This window comes from Polypterus senegalus, chromosome 13 (genome assembly GCF_016835505.1).
Source record: "Polypterus senegalus isolate Bchr_013 chromosome 13, ASM1683550v1, whole genome shotgun sequence".
In the NCBI taxonomy this organism is placed as follows: domain Eukaryota; kingdom Metazoa; phylum Chordata; class Cladistia; order Polypteriformes; family Polypteridae; genus Polypterus; species Polypterus senegalus.
The window spans coordinates 18,668,210-18,692,383 of record NC_053166.1 but is presented as its reverse complement, the minus strand read 5'-3'; the positions used below and the strand labels follow the sequence as shown (position 1 = coordinate 18,692,383).

Below are 24,174 nucleotides of genomic sequence, written 5' to 3'. Positions count from 1 at the left end.
TTTTTTTTTTCAAATGAAGGGAATCAGCTGATTGTGAAGACTGCATGGAGGAGTTGAACAAACCTTCATGCTTGTAAAGGATCACAGATGAGACAAGATGTCACACTTGTCACATCTAGCAAGACAGGATCAATAAGCATTCATGCAAAAATAACAACCCATTTAGAAGAGGGACTCCAAATCAGTCCCAGGTCTGGGTTGATAAAGCGAGACGCATCGGTGCCTGTAGTGGGCAGAGTCATTACAAGCACATACTGTACATTCCCACCCACCTTACTAAATGGACAGGGGTCTGTGTATCCATCTGGTCAGAGTCACCAGATCATTTACTTATTTGAATAACGACCTTTTTCCAAGGTGACTTACAACATTTATGATATAGTTGGTGACATTTCTTTTGGTTTCCCAATTGGAACACAGGCAGATTATGTGACTTGCTCAGGGTCACACAGTGGTGTCAGTAGTGGGATTTGAACCCATAACCTCAGGCCTTGAAGTCCAAACTCTTAACTACTATACAATACTGCCTTGCCTGTTTCTCCTCCAAATTGAGGGCTTTTTGTGTGGGGGGCAAAAAATTGATTTGGCAGTGTGCGGTTTTTGGGCTACTTTTAAAGAGTATCTGCATCACCAACCCCAACCCCAAACTTGTCATCGTTCTCAATACTGGAAGAAGTAAACCCCACCTTCTCCCCATCCTTAATATTTCAAGTTGAGCAAGGCTGATAGATTTAATGTTGTATTTTATAGTCTACAGAGAGCAAATGTAATTCATTGGGCTGTTCAACAGAGCCATTAGACTGGTCCTCAGCTGTCACTGGGCTAGAAATTTTTGCAGGACCAAGTTGCTGTGTTTTATCACTCATCAGATGATGCATCACAAGCATTTGCAGTGATAAAGTGCATTACATGTGTCATTCCAACAGATGGAGCTTCTAACACTGCTTTTTGCAAATCCCTTACGGATTTGCTTATAGTAGAGACATTTGCACTTCATTTGTCATTCCAACAGATGGCGCATCATAAATGTTAACATTGCTTTTACGAATCCCATACCAAATGGCAAATAACAGAGACATGCATTGAATTTTTTATTCCAACAGATGGTGCATCACAAACATTAACACTGCTTTTAGAAATCCCATACCAAATGGCATATAATAGACATATGCATTGCATTTGTCATTCCAACAGATGGTGCATCACAAACATTAACACTGCTTTTAGAAATCCCATTCCAAATGGCATATAACAGACATATGCATTGCATTTGTCATTCCAACAGATGGTGCATCACAAACATTAACACTGCTTTTAGCAAATCCCTTACCGAATGGCATATAACAGAGACATATGCATTCTAACAGATGCCACATTATAAAGATTTGTCATAATGCATTCTATTACTAGAAATGTTTGTGATTCACCATCTGTTGGAAAAAATGCAATGCATTTTATTACTACATGCATTACGAAATAAATTCCAATAGGTGGAGCACTGCAAACATTAACATTGAGGTCTAAGTTGATTACTTAGATTTCCCCCCATGTTACTGTAGATGGGTAGCACAGCTAGTATTTCCATAAAGCAGCAGATTAGGACACTCAGTCGGGGTCACACAATGAATACGTGATAACACCTGCACAAACAATCTTGAGGCCTTCATTGTCTCAGTGCTTTAGATTGAGCTTGACTGTGAAATGAACTGTCCAGACAGAAACGCGTCCTTCATTTAACTGAAGGTGTAAGTCATCTAAAGCCCATCTTACACTACGCTGACTCGAGGGTCTGTGCATTTAAAATGCGGCACTGCTTTGTTTTTTGACAAGTCATCATGTTATGTTTCAAGAGTGGCACAGTGGCAGACACTTCTTCCACACAGCTCCATCATTCCGGGTTCAAATCCCAAGGCGGCTTGCTGCCCATGTGGGGTCTGCCCATTCTCCTCCTATAGCTCCAAAGGCATGCATGTCACATGTAATAAACTGGCTCCTATATGAGGGTCTGCATGAGTGGGCCCTGTGAAGGATGGGTGGCCCATCCATGGCCGTTTCCTGACTTGCGTCCAGTGCCGCCAGGATCGGCTACACCACACCATTACCCCCAACCACTGCACATTAAGGAGAACTGAAAAGGACATGTACATTTTAACAATTAAAATGTAACCCATTTGAATGAAAAAACGATTAAAAATAAAAGGAGAACATCAGGGTGGTCCGCCTCTTCCCAGCTTCTTGTATTCCCCCTCTGGCATTTACAGAGCAGTGGCAGTGCAGCAGACAAATGTGTGTACACATCGTTTTTTATGTCAGAAAAGAATAAAAAATAAATTTCCAAAGGCGGTTTGAAGCATCCAGAAGGGCAGAGCATCTCCACTCAGGCGGCCCCCTTGGACAGCTCCTCGGATGTAGGAGACTTTTCGGCGAGATCAGTGGACTCCTGCAAGAGAGAAGAGGAAGGGCAGAAGAGAACAACATAAGAGGAGGCACATCTGACCGGCACAAGGCATTGACTTTTATTCTCTCGTGCTTTGTAAACTGCCATGAGATGCTGTAAATAGTGTGATATCGACAGAGGATTTACAAAGTTTTCAGACCCCGTCACCTTCTGCATACTTTATTGTGCTGCAAATTTTCTTTTAAATGCATAAACTTGTCATGTTTGCCCCATCCAGCTATACTCAATTACCCATAATGGCAAAGTGAAAGCAAGTTTTCAAAAAGGTTTGCAATTTTATTAACCCTTTTAGGGCGGATGTCGACTTTTGTCGACAGGAGGGGTTGAGGGCGAATGTCGACTAAAGTCAACATCCAGGGATAGAGGGTGATAATCAGCTGTTAATGGCGACAAATCTCACTGTCACGTCACAGGCATTCCCTCTGTGCTTGGAGGAATGCTAGACTCGTTGACTCGACAACTAATCCTAGCGTGTGCGTGAGTTGCGAAATGTAAACAATGGCAAGATGGCATCGACATGTGACAAGGGAGCGAAGCGAGTGCAGAAAAGAAAACACTCGGCAGACAATGTTTTGCGCATTATCGCGGAGTCGGACTCTGATTTTTCAGAATCGGACTTTATTGACAGTGATCAGGAGATCGAGCAAGAGAGTGAGAAGCTGGCATCAGCTGATCAGACACCAGCCGATGCAGCGCCAGCGGATCTGCTGCCAGTTGAGCGCTTCGCGCAGCCGATGCATCTACGGCAAGGTTCGCGTGGGATAAATACACAGACATTGATCCGTTGAGAGCCGATCTGGCTGCTGGACTTCACAAGACGGCATGGCTTGCTGTTGGACACGACAGATCACCAGCTGCTGTACTTCAGGCTGCTCTGTCCTGATGCTGCTTTTCAGCTACCGTCAGACGAGATAAACAGGTAGGCAGAGAAATGTTTTGAATCGCGGGCTGCGTTTGCATCGCGTTCTCGTTTTTCAAAGTGTAAACCCACAACAAAAGACGAGATGAAGCGTGCTGTGGTATTACAAATGGAGATGGGACAGAACTGGTGATATAATTTCAGGGAGCATTGGTCCAAACGTGCTTTGTCCCCTGGTGGCTTTGGACAGGTTATGCAGCATGGTGATAGGTACAATGTGCTGCTGCAAAGTTTCATTCACTTCTGTAATAAACAGAAGCAAATCCCATTGGGTGAGCCAGGCTATAATGCCATGCATAAAGTTTATAAAGTTTCAGAAGATGAAAAGAGGTGACAATACGGTTTTCATGTGGGCAGAAAACTTGGTGGCAGTGGAATGGCACGATGGCAAAAGGGTGACTTGTCTCTCTACAGTACACACTAACAATATATGTGAGAAAGTGCAGCAACAGACAATTGAAAAGTAGGCACCAAAGCAACACGTATTGTGAGCAGTGCAATGTGGCAATGACTGAAATTGGCTGCTTTGAGCGACATCAGACTTTGCTGTGTAAAATGTATGTGATATGAATGTGAAATCATAGAGTATGCAGGCTCATACAACATGCAAGACAGTAACATTTGTCAAAAGTAAATATATTTGTTGATTTGATATGTTAAACAATTGCTTTGTGTTCTTTTTTAAAAAATGTTAGTTTTTGGAAAAATATTCAGCCCTGGGAGATAAGAAAAAAAAAAAAAAATTAGCCCTAAAAAAGTTAAAAACTAGCAGAATACCCGCGCTTCGCAGCGAAGAAGTAGTGTGTTAAAGAAGTTATGAAAAAGAAAAGGAAACATTTTAAAAATAACGTCACATGATTGTCAATGTAATTGTTTTGTGAGTGTTATGAGTGTTGCTGTCATCGAGGATTTGATTATCATTATTTCTTTCAATCAGGTTCGTATTTGGAGGATGTGTTGTGTTCAAGTTATATTCCGTGTTTGTCAACCGTTGTAAAGATAACAGGTTTTATTTATCGAAGTGTTTACTACCCAAATCGATACTCGGGAATCTAAGATGTTTAATAATAATAATAATAATAATAATAATAATACATTTTATTTGAAAGCGCCTTTCAAAACACTCAAGGACACTGTACACAGTAAAAATAATAATAAAAGTAAGAAAATAAAAAGCAGGCAAAAGAGCAGGTAATTTACAAGATCACAAAAACATAAAACAGTTCCAAGATAGGAAAATGGAGAAAGTTATGTGGGATAAGCTATTTTGAATAGGTGAGTTTTAGTCTAGACTTAAAAAGAGAGAAAGAGGTGATGTTTCTTATTTCAGGAGGTAGGGAATTCCAAAGTCGAGGAGCAGAGCAACTGAAAGCCCTGCTCCCCATAGTGGCAAGACGGGGGACAGGGACAGAGAGAGAAAGAGAAGAAGAGGATCTGAGACACCGAGATGGGATGATGATCTGTACCAAATCAGAGAGATATGGAGGAGAGAGATGATGAATAGCCTTAAATGTATACAGAAGTATTTTAAAATTAATGCGATATTTGACCGGAAGCCAATGGAGCTGCTGGAGAACAGGGGTGATGTGGTGAATAGAAGGGGTCCTGGTGATAATACGGGCAGCAGAGTTCTGAACACGTTGAAGCTTATGAATTGATTTTTGAGAAAGACCAAAAGAAGTGAATTACAATAGTCAAGCCGAGAAGTAACAAGGCTGTGAACAAGAATGGCAGTGGCCTGTGGAGTAAGAAAGGAACGGAGACGATTGATGTTACGCAACTGGAAATAAGCAGACCGAGTGACATTATTGATGTGTGAATTAAAAGACAGAGTACTGTCAAGGATGACACCCAAACTTTTCACACATGGGGAAACAGAGACCGGCAAGTTATTGATAGCAATAGAAAACTATTAGTTCTGGATAATGTTGATTTAGAGCCTACCAGGAGAAGCTCTGATTTATTGCTGTTGAGTTTCAGAAAGTTAGAAGAGAACCATGTATTTAGTTCAACTAAACAGAGAGTGAGGGAGGATGGGGGGAGAGCAGAATCAGGTTTGGTGGACAGATAAAGCTGGGTGTCATCAGCATAACAGTGAAACTGAATATTATATTTACGAAAAATATATCCAAGCAGAGAAGGTAGATAATGAAAAGAAGGGCCCCAGGACAGATCCCTGGGGGACGCCAGTGACCAGAGGAAAGGACTGAGAAGTGAATGATTTCAATCGAATAAACTGAGTACGATCAGACAAGTATGACTTGAACCAGGCTAGAGGAGTATGAGAGAGACCGATTGAGACTAACCTACTAAGTAGAATGGGGTGAGAAATAGTGTCAAAAGCTGCACTCAGATCCAAAAGAATAAGAATGGAAAGTAAACCGGAGTCAGCTGCCATAAGGAGATCATTGGTTATTTTTATAAGTGCTGTTTCAGTGCTATGAAAGGGGCGAAAGCCAGACTGGAACCGTTCATACAGATTATTATTAGTTAAATATGAGTGGATCTGTGCAGCAACTATCTTTTCGAGAATTTTTGAAATGAATGGTAAATTGGAGATAGGACGAAAATTATCAAAATTATTGGGATCTAAACCCGTTTTTTTCAATATTGGGGTGATGGCAGCAACTTTGAAAGAAGTAGGAACAGTTCCAGTGGTAAGTGAAGAATAAATGATAGCAGATATGAGGGGAAGCAAGGAGGGTAAACAAGCTTTAACCAGAACTGTAGGAATGGGGTCGAGCTGACAAGTAGAAGGTTTTGACTTACAAATGAGATCTGAGATATCAGTGACAGAGGGAAGTTGGAAAGTAGAAAAACAGTGTGATGGGAGTGGGATTACAAAGGAGAACTACAAGAGACATCAGAGGCCAGATCTTGGTGTATTTTGTGAATTTTCTCAATGAAGAATAACATTAGAGAATCACAAAAGGAAGATGAGTAGAGGTGGGCAGGTAAAAAATCTGGTGACCTGAAAGAAGAATTGAACAGTGAAAACAGTAACTTGGGAGAATCCTCATTTAAACGAATAATGGTAGAGTAATATGCAGATTTAGTTTGGTTAATACACTCCTTATAATACAAAGCATGATTATTAAACATTTCCTTATGGATAGTAAGACCAGTTTTCTTATAGAGACGTTCAAGCCGTCGACCTTTTGCTTTCAGAAGCCTGAGTTCAGATGTAAACCAAGGTGCTGACTGAGAGAATAATACAGATTTGGTTTTTAGTGGAGCAACAGAATTTAAAATACTATTGAGACTATTGTTATAATAGGTAACCAAATCCTCTTGGGTGAACAAGTCATTAAAATGCAAAAGACTAGAGAAAGCAGAAGAAAGGATATCAGGATTAATTTCTTAATATTCCGAAAAGAAATGGTTCGAGGGATCTTGGTTATAGAAAAGGTCATTTTGACATTGAAAGAAAGAAGAAAATGATCAGAGAATAACAGTTCATCAGCTTTGCAGTTGAGAGGAGTAAGTCCAGAGCAACAAACTAGGTCCAAAGTATGACCTTTAGTATGAGTGGGAAAGTTTACATATTGTTTAAAATCCAAGCTATCGAGGCAAGATGAAAAGTCTTTGGTAAGAGGATGATTACTATTGTCCATATGAATGTTAAAGTCTCCCAGTAGTATTATATTAGGAGAAACAGTAGCCAAATGGGTCAGCAGATCAGTAAAATCACTTAAAAAAACAGAAGTAGACTTTGGAGGGCGGTAAATAATAGCAATTACAGTTGGAACAGGACCTGAGAGTTGACAAACAACGGATTCAAAAGAACTGAAGACAGGTACAGATAACGGCGAGACAGTTTTCGCGATAAATTACCGCAAGACCCCCACCGCGGCCGGACTCACGAGGTTGGCAGGTGTAAACAAACCCCGGCGGAGTGGAGTCGTTGAGCTGCGAAAAGTCATTGGGCTTTAACAGGCATTCCCGGTATTAAGTTGTGGATTTGCCTGTGAATATTTAGCAGCAGCGTGTCTATGAACTTAATTTCAACTTAAGCTTTACACCTTGCTTTCCTATTGATATGTCTACAAAGGCTTGTTCAGATCCAGAGGGTTGTTCCTCTCTACTGCATCAATAAACAGCTCGTCTTCCTCTTCATCTGAGACATCACACACTGCATGCATGGGTTTACCTTTCCCAGTCCTGCAAACTTTAGCGAAGTGCTTCAATTTACCTCATTTTTTACACTTACGTCTTCCTTTAGCTGGACATTTGACTTTTTCCACCATGTGCTTTGTTTCCACAGTAGCTGCACTTATGAATATGCTTGTATGCGTCACTCGCTTCATATTCTTTTGCTGCCTTCTCAATTGTGTAATGCGTTTCTTCTTCAGCGCTCTTTGGAGTTCTTGCGCGTTCTCTGCATACTGCGTTCACAGTCAGTTCACGTGAGCCGCTCGGAGTACATGCATCGAAGGTTCTCAGCTGTGCTTGTGCTATGTCGTGTGATCTTGCGATGTGCACGGCTTTATTTAATGTGAGCTCAGACCCGGCACTTCAAAGTTTCTCTCGCACTTTTGCTGAGTTTGTGCCAAACACTATTCTATCCCTGACCATCTCATCTTCATTTGCATAAGCACAGTCCTTCACCAGCAATTTTAACTCCGTCACAAAGTGATCAAAAGTCTCGTTTATACCCTGCGTCTTCTCCTTAAACTTGTATCTCGCGAATATCGTATTCGTCTTAGGCATGACAAACGCCTCATAGCGGCAGCGTGTCTATTGGATTGCTGCTGATGGACGGCCTTATATGGGTAGGCACTCAATTACGTGGGAGGCGTGACGATGAGGGATGCAACTCCGAGCTGCAGGCTATGGCCGTATAAATGTACGTAAGTAGGTTCTAGTTATGACCATTACGCGTAGAATTTCGAAATGAAACCTGCCCAACTTTTGTAAGTAAGCTGTAAGGAATGAGCCTGCCAAATTTCAGCCTTCTACCTACACGGGACGATAGAGAATTAGTGATGAGTCAGTCAGTCAGTGAGTCAGTCAGTGAGTCAGTCAGTCAATGAGTCAGTGAGTCAGTCAGTCAGTCATTCAGTCAGTGAGTCAGTCAGTCAGTCAGTCAGTGAGAGTCAGTGAGGTCAGTCAGTCAGTCAGTCAATGAGTCAGTCAGTCAGTCAGTCAGTCAGTGAGTCAGTCAGTCAATGAGTCAGTGAGTCAGTCAGTCAGTCAGTCAGTCAGTGAGTCAGTCAGTGAGTCAGTCAGTCAGTCAGTCGGTGGTCAGTCAGTGGTCAGTCAGTGAGAGTCAGTCAGTCAGTGAGTCAGTCAGTGAGTCAGTCAGTGAGTCAGTGAGTCAGTCAGTGAGTCGAGTCAGTCAGTGAGTCAGTCAGTCAGTCAGTGAGTCAGTCAGTCAGTCACTTGGAGTCAGTCAGTCAGTCAGTGAGTCAGTCAGTCAGTCAGTCAGTCAGTCGGTCAGTCAGTGAGTCAGTCAGTCAGTCAGTCAGTCAGTCAGTCAGTGAGGGCTTTGCCTTTTATTAGTATAGATCAAAAACTTGGGGCATTTCCAGCTTCAAGTCCTCTCTACAAGCTATACACGCCTGGATATGGGCAGCTCACCCCATTCATCCTGGCACTTCCTGTTTGTAGCCTGCCCTCTTCATTCAGGTCTCTCCACAAGTCTGGGCTTTGGCTGGGAGACTTCAACTGAAGACACTCCAGCACCGTCTTCACCTTATTATATTATATCGTATTAGGAATTTGTTAGTTTTCGCATACCCCTTGTGGTCAGAGCGCAGGGTCAGCCATTGTACAGCATCCCTGGAGCAATTGAAGGTTGAGGGCCTTGCTCAATGGCCCAGCAGAGTAGGATCTCTTTTGGTAGTGACGGGGATTCGAATCGGGATACCAGCGCAGATCCTCAGACTCAGAGCCACCACTCCGTCCTTTGGGTCATTGTCACTCCTTAAGGTGAACTGTCACTCCAGCGTGCGCTCTGGAGCAGGTCACCTTCAAGGACATCTCTGTATTTGGCTGCCTTCGTCCTTCCATCACTGAGCAGTCTCCCTGTCAACAGTGCATGGTGCTGCCCCGCCATAGGGATGGCATTAGGCAGGTGAGGAGCAGTATATTTACAGTATACACACACACACACACACACACACATACTGTATATACAGTACAGATATATACATATATATCTCTTGCTCTGCCCTCTGAGCCTTTCCTCCGTATTCTTGTGTGTCTGAACTTCTCTCGACTCTCTGTCAAGTGTCTTCCCATAAAGGAGGTGCCAGGCTTGCCTCCTGTCCACTTCTGTATTTCTCATGTTTAAAGGCGACCTCCTATGACTTAACTCCTGCTTGTGTGCCTCACACTAACACTTTGTCCTTTGCTTGAGTCACTAAATAATAATAAAAATTAATTTCATTCACATCTCTCTATTCAAAGTTCTTTACAGAGGGGTGAAAAAGAGAGTGCAGGCAGGGAGGAGTGGGTGGAGAAGAGTGTCAGGAGTGATTTGTGACAGACGGGTATCAGCAAGAGTGAAAGGGAAGGTCTACAGGACGGTAGTGAGACCAGCTAAGTTATATGGGCTGGAGACGGTGGCACTGACCAGAAAACAGGAGACAGAGCTGCAGGTGGCAGAGTTAAAGATTCTAAGATTTGCATTGTGTGTGACGAGGACGGACAGGATTAGAAATGAGGACATTAGAGGGTCAGCTCAAGTTGGACGGTTGGGAGACAAAGTCAGAGAGGCGAGATTGCATTGGTTTGGACATGTGCAGAGGAGAGATGCTGGGCGTATTGGGAGAAGGATGCTAAGGATGGAGCTGCCAGGCAAGAGGATAAGAGGAAGGCCTAAGAGAAGGTTTATGGATATGGAGAGAAAGGACATGCAGGTGATATGGGTAACAGAACAAGATGATGAGAACAGAAAGATATGGAAGAAGATGATCCGCTGTGGTGACCCCTAACAGCTGAAAGAAGAAGAAGATTCAAAGCTCTTTACGCAGACAGAGAGCCCAGACGATGGAATACAAAGTAAAACAGTGCCCTCTAATGGCACCACCTGGATTTGCAGGGAGAGACTTCAATTTCATAATAAGACGAGTGATTGTGTAATTCTGACGTTGTGTACCCATTCATATTTTACTGTTTTTCTTTTTATTCCAATGCCTACGAAGTTTAACTCTTTGAGGGCTGAATATTTTTTGCAGGCAACTCACTTTTCTGAAAATCACACAAAGCAAAGGCTTCACATGTAAATCTGTAATGCCATTTCAGAGGTTGTTTGCTCATTGCTACTCAAGCACGAGCAGGTAATCTAACCAACTAAGCTAACTTTCTTTCTAGCAAAGACAGCTGAACTAAAACATAGCAGCAAGTTTTATGGCTGATTACCGTCCTCTACCCCCGAATTTCAACAAAAGTAGACAATTCGCCAGGCAAATACAGTGGAGCAATTTAAAACACTGCTGAAAACACATTACTTTAACATGGCCTTTTTATAACTTCACTTTAACATAATCCTGATACTCTGTATGTTCAATTCTTCATAATAACTATTCATGGTGGCTCTAAAATCCGTACTGACCCCTACTCTCTCTTCTGTTTCTTTTTCCGGTTTCTTTGTGGTGGCGGCCTGCGCCACCACCACCTACTCAAAGCATCATGATGCTCCAACAATGATGGACTGAAAGCCAGAAGTCTACGTGACCATCATCATCAGGTCCTTCCATGAAAATATGATGATTTATGTTAGGTAGAATGCCCAGAGGGGACTGGGCGGTCTGTGGTCTGGAACCCTACAGATTTTATTTTTTCTCCAGCTTTTGGAGTTTTTTTTTGTTTTTTCTGTCCACCCTGGCCATCGGACCTTACTCTTATTCTATGTTAATTAATGTTGACTTATGTTTATCTTTTATTGTGTCTTCTATTTCTCTATTCATTTTGTAAAGCACTTTGAGCTACATTTTTTTGTATGAATATGTGCTATATAAATAAATGTTGATTGATTGATTGATTGATCCGCCCTGAAAGAGTTAAACACATTCACACCTTTGACTATTTCAATTTGCCTATTATATCTGTGTCTTCTTCAGTTTATGGACTAAATATTATGTTTGTGGGACGGCTAACTCATTCTAATATTTCTGTATAATGTTAGTATTAAATGGTCCTATTCAGATCATTTTCTGTCTTGGTAGCTACTAACCATCAGTCTCCAAAACACAAACCCATGCTTTCCTTATTCCCTAATTCACATTTTAATGCAGGGGTGCGTCCACTTTAGCCCTCTGTTACTTACCATTTAAGGCATATCTGGCCTTTGCTGTTAATTTTGCATCTAAATATTTTTAAAAGCTGTCAGGTTTTTCACTCAATCTACATACAGTGTGGATTTATTCAGACCCCTTCACATTCATTCTGCACACTTCACTGTGTTTTAGATTTCATTTTTAAATGAATACATTTGTTATTTTTGCTCATAATAGCAGAGTGAACACGTTTTTTTCAGAAAGGTTTACAAATTTATTAAAAATCAAAAACTGAAATTTCTCACTCATAGAAGTATTCACACCCTTAATGTAGAATGGCAGCAACTCCAGCTTTGAGTCCTCTTAAGTACCGTAAGTCCCTACAAGCTTTGCACGCCTGCATTTGGCCAGTTTGTCCCATTCTTTCTGGCTGATCCCCTCAAGCTTTGTTAGACTGGATGGGGAGCGTCCGTGAACTGCCATCGTCAGGTCTCTCCTCAGATGTTCAGTGAGGTGTAAGTGGGACACTCAAGGACACTCAGGGACTCATCCTAAAGCCACTCCAGCGATGTCCTGGCTGTACTCTTCTGGTCGTTGTCATACTGAGAAGGTGAACTGTCGCCCAAGCCTGAAGTCATGTTGTCCCTGGAGCAGGTCACCATCAAGGACCTCTCTCTGTATTTCCATATAATTGTGACCAGTCTCCCTGTACCGCCATAGCATGATGCTGTCACTACCACACTTCAGCACAGCGAGGGTATTAGGCAGGATGGGAGAGGTGCCTTGTCTGCACCCGAAAGAGTGTATGGAGGTCTGCACCAAGACTTCAATTGGGGTCTCGTCAGAGCAGAGAATGTTTCGTTTTTGTGCTCTCAGTGCTCCTGTCATTTGTCTTTCACTAATTGTGGCTCCCGTGTGTCTACTCTGCCATAATCAACTAATTAATGGAGTGCTGGTGAGATGGTCACCTCAGCAGATGACTTCCAAAGCTCTGCTAGGGTGACCATTGGGTTCTTGTTCGCCACCCTGACACCCTGGCTCTTCTTACCCAATTACTCACTTTGGCCAGACGGCCAACTCTAGGAAGAGTCCTGGTGGTCCCAAACATCTTCCATTTCACAATCTTGTGCTACTGAAAACACTCAAAAAGCTTTAGGAATGGCTTCATCCCTTCGCTCTGATCAGCGCCTCACCACAGTATGATCCACGGGGGTCTATGGTGAGTTCCTGGGACTTCACCTGACATGCAGTGTGAATTGTGGGACCCTCCATACACAGCCATGTCCCTTTCTAACGACGTCTGATCAATTCAGTTTTGCCACCGGTGGACTCCAGTCAAGTCCTAGAAACATCTCAAGAAGAAGTCAAGCAGACAGGAGGCACAGCAAAGGGCCTGAGCGCTTCTAGGAATGAGAGATTTCAGTTTTTGATTTTTAATAAATTTGCAAACCTTTCTGAAAACATGTTGTCACTTTCTCATTTTTTGGGTAACTGAGTGTGCATTGCTGGGCAAAAATGTCAGATTTGCATTTATTTATTTGCCTAACGCCTTTATCCAAAGTGACTTACAAAGTTTATGATACAATTGGTTCCATTTCTTTATGGTTTTCCAATTGGAGCCCAGGAAGGTCATGTGACTTGCTGAGGGTCACCCAGTGATGTCAGTAGTGGGATGTGAACCCAACACCTCAGGGTTTGAAGGCCAAACCACTGCACCACACGTCTCCCCATTTAAAATTAAATCTGCAACATATAGAAGTGTGCAGAGGGGGCCTGAATGCCCCCATAGTCCTCTGTATGTCATTTTGTTCACTGTACTAAACGAAAAGCCCTCACATTTGCTTTGCTAACAGATTCTTCAGTTTGGGACTTTTTCACTCGACTCCTTCTGATTTTGATCCCTGATTCACATTTGGAGTTTAGTCACACGGACCCTCTGGTTTGGACCCCCTTGCTTGTTTCCTGACTTAACGTTTCATCTTCTTGTCTTTCTCTGTTGCCTTACTGCCTACCAGCTTTTCCAGCTGCATTCTACTCGAGGACTTCAGTGGAAATTAAAGGGAAGTTCAGTTAAAACCAAAGCCAGGAAGTTCCTGTTTGTGCAAAGAATTGTGGGAATCTCGAACAAACTACTGAGACGTGGAGTTGAAGCAGAAACCCTGACAACTTGGAGGAGATATTAGGACAAACGGGCTTAATGGACTGAATGGTCTCATCTCGTTTGTCAAATTTCCTGCGTTCTTAGGTTCTAACATTCAAATCAAAATTCTTACCTTCAGCTGATCCAATTCTCTGTTTCCCGGAAGCGACTTTTGAGGAGTGTGAAAGGCCTGTAGAGAAAGAAAAAGGGGCAGCTGGTTAGGGTATCACAAAAAGTAAATCACGAAGGCACTGCTTGAAAAAAACGTTGTCACGCGTGTGCGAATAGAGGGCACCCTCAGGGCTCTGGACAGGTAAAAATAAAAAATAAATAAATAAATAACAATACAATAAAATTAAATAACAGTAGGAGGTCAACCTTTCAGTTACTGGGCCCCTAAACTGTGGAGTGGTCTGCCTGCTACTATAAGAGATGCCCCTTCGGTCTCAGCTTTTAAATCCCGGCTGAAGACTCACTATTTTAGTTTAGCACACCCTGACTAGAGCTGCTGATTAACTGCACAGACTGCATCTCTGTTGTTAGTCATTAGCACTAAAACATAAGTAACATGATAGTTAGAATTTGTTACTAACCCTCACCTATTCTGTTTCTCTTCTCGGTACTCAAATGTGACACTTGGTGCCACGGCCCACCTGCCAAGATGTTCTGCCTGCCTAAGGTAAAGTCATCCCCGATGGAGGATCGCAGGAATCGTTGGTTAGAAGGGTCCTTTCATCGGATTGGCCAGTCCAGTGCTGACTTAGCTGTCGAATGGCCAATAGGGACAGCTTGAAGGCCGAGGTCTCCAGGACTCAAATCCAAATCGTATTCTGGGATATCATCTACTGTTAAATTCTGCTCTGTACTTGTAATATTTCTATTGCACTGTTATATTGTATTGAGGATGAGTTGTGTTCTGTTCTGTGTATTGTGGTGTATTCAACCCCCTTTTTCTGACCCCCAACCTACCTGGAAAGGGGTCTCTCTTTGAACTGCCTTTCCCAAGAATTCTTCCATTTTTCCCCTACAAGGGTTTTTTTGGGTGTTTCTCCTTGTCTTCAAGGCTGGGAGGCTGTCAAAAGATAGGGCCTGTTAAAGCCCACCGTGGCACTCCGTGTGTGATTTTAGGCTATAAAAAAATAAATTGTATTGTATTGTATTATCTGCGGTGGGTTGGCACCCTGCCCAGGATTGGTTCCTGCCTTGTGCCCTGTGTTGGCTGGGATTGGCTCCAGCAGACCCCCGTGACCCTGTCTTTGGATTCAGCGGGTTAGAAAATGGATGGATGGGTGTATTGTATTATTGTACGCAATACCACCAACAAGACGGGAGAGGGCGCTGTTGTTGATGCAGCATCTCCGTTCAGCATTCAGAATAACCTCACTTCCTGCTCTCCATCTTAAAACCAGCCAGCACCAGAAGAGGGCAGTCAGTTCTGGACTCGACAGACTCAGTCCTCACGTATACTCAGGTGTGCTTCTTTGTTTCTTCTGGGTTCGGCGCACCCACGGGGAAAACAGAGAACCAGATTGGGCTCAGCCATTGTTAGGGTATCCAGAAGTTCAACCCATGCAGGGGTTTGGGTCCCAGCAGGGTGGAGTCGGCCCCATTAAGGTTCTCCACGGTTCACAGTTAAATCCAGTCAGGGAGGAGAACTGAGAACAAGATTGGACTCAGCAGCATGACATCCAGAGGGGCGGCATTGTTAGGTGGACGTCTGAAACACAATTAGCAAGCCCAAAAAAAAACAGATTGGAGTGGAGGATGCAGTTATCCATCTTCTCCACAAGGCTTACACTCACCTGGACAAAGCTGGCAGCACTGTCAGGATACTGGTGTTTGAAATTTCTCCAGGACCTTCAACACCATCCAGCCATCCCTGTTAAGGGGGAAACTCAGAGATCTGTAGGTGGGTGAACCCATGGGGTCCTGATGCTGGACTGTCTGGCGTGAGTGTGTGAGACTCAAGGACTGTGTGAGCGACACTGGAGCCCCACAATGAACAGGCAGGCCTGTCTGCCTTTCTCTCCACTCTCGACACCTCAGACAATCCACATAACAGCGGGTCAGGTCACCAGCAGAAACTCTCAGGTGATTCTGCACTGATAAAGGGGGATGAGACGGAGGAGAGGAGTCTCTGTTTGTTTCTTAGTGCAAAGAGAATTGTCAAAACGTAACCCTTTCGGCCCTGGATTTTCTGTTTTTATGGGAAAAATTATTTTGTCAGATATTCTACCTTTGGGGTGTCTAGGAAGCTCAAAAATGAAAAAAAAACAAAAAAAATGATCATTATTATTATTCAATAGCTGCCAAATACTTCAATACTACTTGTTTCACTTCCATGTTTTGGCAGACTCTATGCCAGTCTCTCTAAAAGTAGCTCGCCCGGTGCCAACAGCTTTACAAAAATGGCTGTATATTTATGTACTACTAATAGGATGTCAGGGCCGAAAGGGTTAACATCAGCAAAATGAAAAAAACTGCTTATTGACTCTCACTGCACCAAAAAGCCTCTGTGTCCGGTTCACTAAGTGGATGTTGAGGTGGTCCACTCCTATAAGTACTTGGGGGTCCACATTAATGACAGGCTGGACTGGTCTCAGAACACAGAGGAACTACAGAAGAAAGGGCAGAGCAGAGCGTTGCTTTAGTGTGGGTGGGAAGTGACATCCTGCACATCTTGTACGACTCTTATGATGGTCAGTGCAATTTTCTATACTGTGGTGTCCTGGGCTGGTAACTTCACTTCAAGAGAGGCCCACCAAATCAACAAGCTGATTAAAAGGGCAGGCTGTTACAGGGCACACTCTGGACCTCCTGGAGGCAGTAGAGGTAGAGAGAATGAAAACTAAACCGAGTGCCATTATGAACAACACTGCACATCCTCTCTCTGACACAGTAACACTGAGGAATTTCAGACAACGAATTGTTCAGCAGAAGGGTATCAAGAAACGTGACTGGGGGTCCTTTACAGCAACAGCAATACACCTGCATAGCGCCTCACTGGGCCAGTCAAGTCAGAAGTTTTCTTTCTTTTTAATTTTCTTGCTTTGTAGTCATTCTGGTGTGTGTTCAGACCAAAGTGTGTGTTTTTTGTTTGTTTATTTATTTATTTATTAAGCTTCTGTAAAAAGACAAATTCCCCCCCGTGGGACAAATCAAGTTCTATCTGTCTAGATAGGTAAAGTGCCTTTTGTGGACACAATAAAACGAGGACGAGGCTCCATGGGGTACAAATCTTGTGAAGAAATAACCAACTGAGTGGGAGGAAAGAACATCAAGGACGACATACGAATAACGTGAAAGAGGAATAAATGACAAGTAATCTAAACATGAGAAAAACATTTTAAACATAAAAATGTAGAAGGAAAATTTTTTATATTAGCATAGAGAATAGTAAATGAACATAAAGAGCCATGAAAAGTAATTAAAAGCTTCTAAAACATTAGATGAAGCATAAATTAGAATGTTAAGCAAATAAGATAGGTCAAGCAAATAGTTAACTAAAAATCAGTTATATTGCATTATTTTTTAAGCTTACAGCAAAATTTCTAGTCTGGGAAAGAACAGAAATGGACGTATCGAAACCAGTTTAGAACAGGATAAGAGATTGAGAACACCTGTGTTCAAGGCTGAGAAGCTAAAAGAACGATACCACGCAGAGAAGATGGCTCTGGAAGGCACGTAGCGAAACCAGCTGGATTGGGAAATCAGCAGAAAGGCAATGAAAGGCTTTTTGCTGTAAGCCAGGTCACATTGATGTAATGCATGAAGAGAAACATTAGTATATTCAGGCATTAGTAATAATTATAGAAGAACATATTAGAAATTAACTTTAGTGTAGAAATTAAGACAAATCAAGTATGCCAAGCAATGATTAAATGAAAGCATATACTATATTTCTTTATAATTAAAGCTTAGCTTTAGGCCACCAATATAGCATAGCATGAAAGGCTAGAGGAGGAAGTGATACCATGAAAGACCAAATATGGAATAGAGGACATCTTCCCAGTTGAAGAACCAATCAAGAGTAAGAAAAACAGAAACTGGAATAAACAATAGACAGTATGGCCAGGTGCAGAGCTCATTGAACAAGGGTAAAATGATAAGAAATTGTTATAAAAGCTTCGATTATGGCAATGTTCAGGGCTCAGTCTCATTCGGCCGAATTGGGTTGAGTCCGTGTTGTTGATTTATTGCAATAAAGTCTTAAAACTCTGTCTGTCTATCCCGTGTCCTAATAGCATTTATTCTTAGGTAAAAAGCCTTCTGATGATGAGACAAAGAGAGCATATTTAATACAATACAATTTATTTTTTTGAATAGCCCAAAATCACACAAGAAGTGCCGCAATGGGCTTTAACAGACCCTGCCTCTTGACAGCCCCCAGCCTTGACTCTCTAAGAAGACAACTCCCAAAAAATAAAATGGAAGAAACCTCGGGAAAGGCAGTTCAAAGAGAGACCCCATTCCAGGTACGTTGGGCGTGCAGTGGGTGTCAAATAAAAGGGGGTCAATACAATACAATACACAGAACAGAACAAATCCTCAATCATTATCAAAGTAATGTCTGTAGATCCTGACTCTTTGAGCGTAGGCTGAAAGGGTTTCTGTTTCTTTTTATCGTGTCGCGACAACGTTTTTGTGGGTTCATTCCTCTACATTGCAGCCTATATTTATGTATATGACATTTCACAGGCTGTAGTATTTAAACTACTGTGTAAAAACTATTGAAAATGGCACCGCTGTGTAGCCCGAGATTGGGAAAATGGCAGCCCCTGCTGTGTTTGAATACAGAATGGCAGTGAATCGATTGTCGCTAAAGCAGCGCCTACCTTGTGTGCGTTTATACTCCGCAACAAAAAAATCATGCAGTGGTGAAATGGAGGATGGCACTTGAGTTTGGAGGCAGTGGCCCTAGTGTGCTAACCATCGCAAGAATAAACACAAAATACGACGTGAGTAGGTACTGTTTTGTAAGCCAGGGAAGCAGGTAGGCCCAGGAGTGTGGGTACTGATGCCAACACAGCTCTTGTGGTGAATGCCTTTCAGACGTGTATCGATCTGGATGGCACATTGGTAGACCACGCCATGGAGAACAGGTGATGAAAAAACATTTAAGGTTCTTAATGTTCATGTTCCCTTATGTTACTTGATAATAACATTGGTAGTTTCCTGACGATAACTCCTTTTCAATCATATAGTACATAAATATGGGCCACCCTGTACGGTAAGCATTTAAAGGAAACGGGCTGAACCGGCCCTCTGGCACTTGTTTGTTACGATGACGTCACCATCCATCCTCAGTGATGGCCTACCTTCTTTGCCTGCTGGATTTCGTCCGTAGATCTGGATCGGTTTTTCACCGTCTGCTTCTGAGGTGAGGACTGGCTCTGAAACGAAAAGAATTTTGGGACATTTCAGTTGGGTTCCTTCATTATTCACCTCCACCTCAGATGTTTCATCCCTGGCTTTAAGTGTGTTTCCTTTTTTTATCTTTACATTATTTTCTGTAAAATTATTTCGTAGATGTCGTATGCTCGATTTTTTTTTAATTTCATGTTGTATGTCAGTGGTTCTAAAACTGTGGGATGGGCCCCCCTAGGGGGGTGCGAAGTAACAAAAAGGGGGCCGCGAAGATGTGAAAAAAAGAAAACAAGGATCGAAAATATGAAAAATACGTCTATTGAAACCAAATCAAATGAACTTAAACTACATTCTGATACTAGAAAAATAAATATAGAGTTAGATAAATGTCGATAAAAGTTAAGTAGGTATAATAAAATATGCATCTATGATATATCATTAATTAAAAAAGAACAAATTGGTATTAGTGGGCTCCTTTCAACAAATACTTAAAGGTTGAGAAACGCTGTTGTATGTATTGATTAACTTTTTGTTCATTTTTGTCGATCAATGAAAAGCAGCAAAGCATTTTTTTGCAGTGAAGTTTCCAGTGATACCATTCACTGAATTTTTGCCTGAAAATTTGCAGTGCGTTCAGCTGGCACAGACTTTTTTTTTTCCCCCAGTGCCCCAGAGTGCTTTGCGAGGCCAGCGTGACATCACAGAGCGGTAGCAGCCATGTTAGATGAGCAGGTTGTAATGGCCGACCCCTTACCCAGACCAGCCACTACACTACCAAGACTATTTCTTGGATCACCTGAGGTTTCTTGCTCTAATAACAAGCCATACTTCTTACAAGTTGTCGTTACTTTTCCCGACACGACGAAATAACCAAAACACAGTAACAGATATGTAAAATCAAACACAGATATATTGTAAATTGAGAAAAAGTAAATATTCAACAATATATATATTATATATATATATATATATATATATATACAGTGGAACCTTGGTTTACGAGTGTTTTGCAAAACAAGCAAAATTTTTTAATAAATTTTGACTTGATAAACGAGCAAGGTCTTACAGTACGAGTAGTATGGATACACTTTGTCTGCTGAGCGTCATGTGATCACAACTGAGCTGATGGCTCTCTCTCTCTCTCTCGTGCGCGCGTGTGTGTGTGTGTGTGTCTCTCTCTCTCTCTTTCTCTTTCTCTCTCCTTATCTCTCTCGCTCGTGCGCGTCTCTCCCTCTCTCTTCTCTTGATGGCAATTGTCTCCTATTCTCCATCTGAGTCTGTGTGCCTCACTCATATAGTCAACATCCATACGAGCGTATACTGTTTACTGCAGCATTGTGACTGTGTGTGACTGCGAGTATGTGTGTGCTGTGAAGTGCAAGTTCCCATCTTGCGCCCCAGAACACGAAGCTGAGTCTCAGTACTTTAACAACACCAGCTTTATTCAGCTTGAAACAGCAACAGCGCTGTTATTTATTGTAGCGGGATCTTATAATGTTCCTTGTACCACCAATCGACAGCAGGCGCTTATAGCATGTATGCGATCTTTTTGGATGCGCTTATACAGCAAACTGCTACAGCGGTGGGAGACTGCGATTGCTTTGGGACGCTCTTCCGCGTGTCATTCCGTTGGGTGAAATCCCACATGAGTTTAGAAACTCACTCAACCCAGCCATGATTCTTTTTAAAGGTAAAGTGCAGGTTAATTTGTTTTATGTATTTTTACTTTATATTTTGTATTAATCATTTTTATATGAATAGTTTTGGGTCGTGGAACGAATCATCTGAGTTTCCATTAATTCTCATGGGGAAATTCGCTTTGATATACGAGTGCTTTGGACTGCGAACATGTTTCCAGAACGAATTATGCTCGCAAACCGAGGTTCCACTGTATATATTTATATATATATATATACACATATATATACATATATATATATATATATATATATATATATATATATATATATACATATACATATATATATATATATATTTATATATACATATATATATATATATATACATATACATATATATATATATACATATATACATATATATATATATATATATATATATATATATATTTAAATATGTGCTAACAAAACACCACTAACCCAAAAACACTAGTGACTAATTACTATATAAGACATGAATATCCAAATATTTACATTGGCCCCTCCCTTGTCCCTAAACAATAAACAAAAACACATTACACAAATACAAACACGGATCAGTGTGTCATGTGGTGAAAAATGAGTCCAAAATAAAATTTGGCGGTACTGATACTGGCTGTAGTGTATTGTGTTCCTTCCTGAAAACAAAACGACCTCACCATGAAAAGCCCTGGCAATGGTTGGTATGAATTAAAACCTCTGGCTGTCGTGATGTTGAGTCGGCTGTAGAAAAAGCAAGCAGTGGGCTAAAGCAATGATCGGCAGTGATGAGTTTGAAAATGATCGGGTAAATTGTCTCCTTTCTCCTCTCGATTTGTCTCCTCTCTCTCTCTCTCTCTCTTTCGCTCCTCTTTTTTAACTGCAAAATGCATCTGGTGAGTTAACAGGTGATTTCCGTTTCAGCGCTGCGGTCTCTCTCCATCATCTTTTTCCTCTGCACTTACGAGTACAACTGACGCACATATAATGGACAGTAAATGAGACGATGAAAAGAAAACACACTTAGCACAAACATAGAACATACTATTATTATGTAGCCCCGCTACAAGGTCTCTACACGATCTGTGCTACCCACCTGATCTGCGCAACCTGTGCAGAACTTTGATGAGTGTGCACTTCAAGTGTACTCCACCTCACAATGGACGGCGCTGCGCCATCGGCTTCATGCTGATCGGGGTTTACACCCCACATGCATAAAAAAGAAAAAAAAATCCTCGCTATTTTTCATTTGAGGGGAACTTTAAATGAGAATATTATGAAAATACTTTGTGTTCTGCATAGACTGACTGTATGTTGTGTCTGCTGCACATTATGTCCCTTGCTAGCACAGGTGGTGACGTGGACAGTTCTCTCCCCAACTCACCGCCCCGAGTGTATAGCACTGATGTGTGCATCACAGGCTCTGTGGGTTTTACGAGATGCAGCGAGAGATAAAGGACTCAGAATATCGTGGACTCAGAGTATTACTTTGCTCTGGGGAGGAGCACTTCTACCTCACAGCTCAGGTCACATTTTTGGCCACAATAATCGGCCACGCATAGTTGGCAAACACTTCCTTAGAACCTCTGGGACGATTCAAATACCATCATAACCCACTCAAAACTCGTTCACTTTCTCCTCCTTCATTGATTTCAAAACATTTTGCAAAAATCTGCAAAATTAATGAATGCCTCTACATTTCCACTGAACTTGAGGTGAAACAAATTCAGTGTGGTTAGCTCATCACTGTTCATTAATCATTACGTATTTACGAGGAAGAGTCGAAATTTATCCACCTTCCGGTTATATTGGCAGAAGTTGGCTTTCCGTGCGAGGTCCGTGTCTCGCCAGTCTTGCTGTTGACCCCTTCAAATCTATTGAATGTAGTCTATTAATGTTTTGGCCTTACGGTTATTTCATATTTCATATTTTGTTAGCGGGCGCCACCATTTTGATAAGTTTTGATATTAGCCGAGTGACGTCATTAATCCTCCAGTATTTAAGACGGGGCTGTGATTTTATCTGTGGCTAAACTTACGATTACTTAAAACAATTCTTGCCAAATTTTCCGATTACTTTGTTTCTAGGCTGCTACGTTTTTTGTTAGTTCTCTTGATTACGAGATAGGATTACGTATTGCACTTTGATACTGAGCAAATCAGTCTTTTTGGTAATGACGTTCATCTTGGAGTCGTTTTTTAATTCGTTTTCTGGGTCTTCCCCTGCCTTGCCATTCAGTGGCCTACCTTTCCGTTTTCCAGCTTGGCAGAGCAGACAGTAGTTGAATTCTGGAGGGAAAACGTAAACCGGGGCAAAATGACAAGACGCCATAATAAATGTAAACCAAGAACAAAATAGGGGGTGGGACTAAAATTTACAAAAAGAGACAAATACCACAAAACAAAGACAGCATCTTAGATACGTATCAAATATAAAGAAATTAATCCAAGAATAGACATGAAACGTATCAAACAGAACAAGCAGCTTCTGTAATGGAGTCTCGGCCAAATGTCCACAAAGCCACCTCAGAATCATCAAATACCACAACACCCACACTTCAGGACTGTGAGAGGAGAAACAAAGCACCTGAAGGAGGAAACCCTCTGGAGATGCAGACGTGAGGGGGGTGTAAGATTTAAATACCCGGCACTGGAACCACATGTGTGTATTAGACCCTTCACTCTGGAATGGAAAAGTTTCATTGCTGAGGGAAACAAAGTGAAGCGCACCTTACCTTAGGATCCATGGCTGCTTCGACGCTTAAACTGGAAGTTAGAGATTCAAAAGAATGCTTGGGAGAGGCTGTTGGGCTCAATTCAGTTCACCTGGAGGAGTAAAAGAAAGGAAAAATTGTCAACATTTCAAAGAACACCAACAATTCAACAATTGTTATTACAGAAGAAAAATATCCTTATAACAATGAATGGCCTTAAAACAAAATACAGAAAGCAAGTGTAGGCAAAATTAAACAATATACAGTGATCCCTCGCTATATCGCGCTTCGACTTTCGCGGCTTCACTCCATCGCGGATTTTAAATGTAGGCATATCTAAATATATATCACGGGTTTTTTGCTGGTTCGCAGATTTCTGCGGACAAATGGGTCTTTTAATTTATGGTACATGCTTCCTCAGTTGCTTTGCCCAGTTGATTTCATACAAGGGACGCTATTGGCGGATGGCTGAGAAGCTACCTAATCAGAGCACATATTATGTATTAAATAAAACTCCTCAATGATATACGATATGCTTCCCGTGCAGTGCTTCGAATTCTTAAAAGCCCAAACAGCACCTATTGATTTTTGATTGTTTGCTTTTCTCTCTCTGTCTCTCACTCTCACTGACATTCTCTGCTCCTGATGGAGGGGGTGTTCGCACACTGGCCTAGAGGATACAGACGCTCCTCTACAA

General features: G+C 41.9%; 1 long non-coding RNA gene across 1 annotated transcript in view; it reads right to left on the bottom strand.

Annotated features, from left to right (window-relative positions):
- Positions 1–1,287: 1,287 nt before the first annotated feature.
- The window catches only part of LOC120542991, a 47,869-nt gene continuing 24,982 nt past the window's right edge, over positions 1,288–24,174 (bottom strand). Inside the window, exons 2-5 of the long non-coding RNA XR_005636271.1 lie at positions 23,499–23,589; positions 19,058–19,132; positions 13,873–13,929; positions 1,288–2,440 (exon numbers count right to left, since the gene is read on the bottom strand). This is a non-coding gene — a long non-coding RNA (uncharacterized LOC120542991). The remainder of the gene's footprint in view (positions 2,441–13,872; positions 13,930–19,057; positions 19,133–23,498; positions 23,590–24,174) is intronic.